A 2,795-nucleotide genomic window follows, 5' to 3' on the forward strand; every position below is an offset into this window, starting at 1 on the left:
CATATTAGCAATGGTCCACCCAAGAGTCATAGACTATCTAACAAAAAAACCAACAAGCATGAAAAGCCCCCATTTGAGTTGTTGGTCAGAGTTGTCCAAAAGACTCCCAAACCATTATAAGGTATTGTTGTTGCCCTTGACTTCCTCCCAGAGATCGAAGGTGAGTCCATATTACTGAAGCTACCACATACTTCAGACATAAGACACAGACAATCAGAACTGGATGTGACCTGAAAGCCTCCTCCCTGAGGCACTTTGGTACTAGGAACTGCCATGCAAACTTCCAAGGAAGGAAAGCAATCAGTTGTCCTACCTAGCTATAATGTTTGTGAACTACAACAATGACCAGCATGGCACAATAACCCTAAGGGTGCAATAGCAGCACTTGGTGGTAACCAAGAGCTCTCTATGTGGACTTAAGACCTACTCAGCAAAATGGAAATCATGTCCGGTACTGGAAATCAAACCAACTATCTGGAGCTAATGAAGTCATGGATCTTGGAGAAGAGTCTACAACCAGTACTTTACTAAACCAGCATAATCTTTAACTACCTTATAAATATTTAACCTTATATCCACAGGTAAGTATAGTTCACACCCCTAATCCAGTAAATATCTCTTTGCAACAGGAGACCATTACAGAAAACCACAACTAATCAAACTTCAGAGAACAATGCCTAATGCCCAGCCCCAACCAATCTATCCACAACACAACTCCTGTGCCTAAGGCTTAGAGATCATAGCAAAAGGGGATAAGCAGAAAGGATGTAAGAATCACAGAAATAAGAACTTTGCCATGGCTTTTGCTCTCTCCTGCTCTTCCCTTCTTGCTCCCACTCTCTCCCCATTCCCTTCCCCCATCTCTCTCCATATGCTCATGGCCAGTCTCTACCCCCCCACCCCCGCCTTTCTCTGTCTCTACTACCCTCATGACTCCCCTTCTCATGCCCTGAATAAACTCTTATTCTATACTATAAAAAAAAAAAAAGAACTTTGCCATGAGACTGTGTTTCTTAGAAATATTTAGAAGCAACACCCATGGAGTCTCTTTGGCACAGTTACTTAAATAAGACCTAAACAAGAATGTTAAAGGTCGGGGCTGGAGAGATGGCTCAGCGGCTAAGAGCCCCAACTGCTCTTCCTAAGGTCCTGAGTTCAATTCCCAGCAACCACATGGTGGCTCACAACCATCTGTAAAGGGATCTGATGCCCTCTTCTGGTGTATCTGAAGACAGCTACAGTGTACTTATATATAATAAATGAATAAAAAAAAAAAGAATGTTAAAGGTCTATAGGCAACTAAGAAATGCTGAGAGCAAGAGAAAATGTCTTCTTCAGAGAAAAGCACCCAATTGGTTATCCAATACCAAATGGGTAGTCCTGAAAATATTTTATATATACATATAGACATATGTATATATATATGTTATGTAACATGAAATACACTGAGAAGATTGAGTTTTTATATTTATGTTATGTTATAAAACACAACTATTTTTAAAAAGAAGCTATGAATTTGAGAGAGAACAAAGGGTTACATGGGAAGAAATGGAGGTGTGTGTCATATTTTAATTTCAAAAACTAAAAAGATATCTTTTAAAAAAAGTGAAGGTATAATTTCTTGAAGTAATACCATGGGTATAGACCATTGTCAGCATATCAAGATAAATGATTGAAGTATGACTATGAAGTAGACAAGGACTTTTCTAGCAAGTTGAGAATCCACATAGCAATAACTGTCACCAGGAATTAATTATCAGTATGTTGGAGTAGATCACTGGATTTAGCAGAAAAATGGTTGTGTCTGCAGATGGTCAAGTTCATAGACCAGCAATATTTGACTTTTCAGCACAGCAGGACTATGGCAGAGGATGTAGCAGCTGTAGCAGCTGATTCAGAGTACATAGCAGAAGAGCACCTTCTTCAAGATGTACTGTTCAAAGGTGATTTAAAAAGCACATCAAGGGCTGGAGAGATGGCTCAGTGGTTAAGAGCACTGACTGCTCTTCCAGAGATCCCAAGTTCAAATCCCAGCAACCACATGGTGGCTCACAACCATCTGTAATGGGATCTGATGCCCTCTTCTGGTGTGTCTGAAGACAGCTACAGTGCACTCACATATATAAAATAAACATTTAAAAAAAAAAGCACATCAACAGCACTCCCACCAGGGGAAGTTGATTCATCACTCTCTCCAGATGTATGCAGAATCCATGGCCATCTGTATACTATTAAAGCAGATTTTCTCACATAACTGTGGGCAAGGCAATCCCACTTCCTCAAGGGCATGCACACTGGGTGGTGCTTGTCAACCATGATTCTTACAACTTTTCTCACAGATTTTTTTTTCTTTTCGAGGAGCTTGTTGGGAAATTATTGATCCCTTTGGATGAATCTGAAGAGGTCTATAGATCACAGCAGATATTGCAATATTTTATTGCAGTTGTGCCAACAAATCTGCAAACATATTAAGATTTCAGCAGACATCCATCAATTCTCTCTGAGGGGAAGGGAAGAACTATCCTGCAGGCAGCCACTGAGTCTCTGGGATATTTATAAAATACTACTGAAGAACCAGCCTGCCTCCATTTTAGACTTAAAAGCCTTCTTATGGTAAAACCAAACTAGGTTCACTCCTGTTTATGATTAAACTTCTGTTTCTCAAGGATTGGGCTATCCTCACCTCTAACCTTACACATCCAATGCTGACCTCTTAAACCCCACCTTAGGGGAAAGGCAGCCCGTACATGAATTTAAAAGCTTTAATGAATTGCTTGCTTTAATTAACTTGGCCA

The 2,795-nt window shown here is 40.0% G+C and overlaps 1 pseudogene; it reads left to right on the forward strand.

Moving 5' to 3' along the window:
- The first annotated feature begins 444 nt into the window (after window positions 1-444).
- On the forward strand, window positions 445-2,570 carry Ergic2-ps1 (ERGIC and golgi 2, pseudogene 1; annotated as a pseudogene).
- Window positions 2,571-2,795: the final 225 nt, after the last annotated feature.

The sequence above is a fragment of the Rattus norvegicus genome, chromosome X (assembly GCF_036323735.1).
Source record: "Rattus norvegicus strain BN/NHsdMcwi chromosome X, GRCr8, whole genome shotgun sequence".
Classification (NCBI taxonomy): Eukaryota; Metazoa; Chordata; class Mammalia; order Rodentia; family Muridae; genus Rattus; species Rattus norvegicus.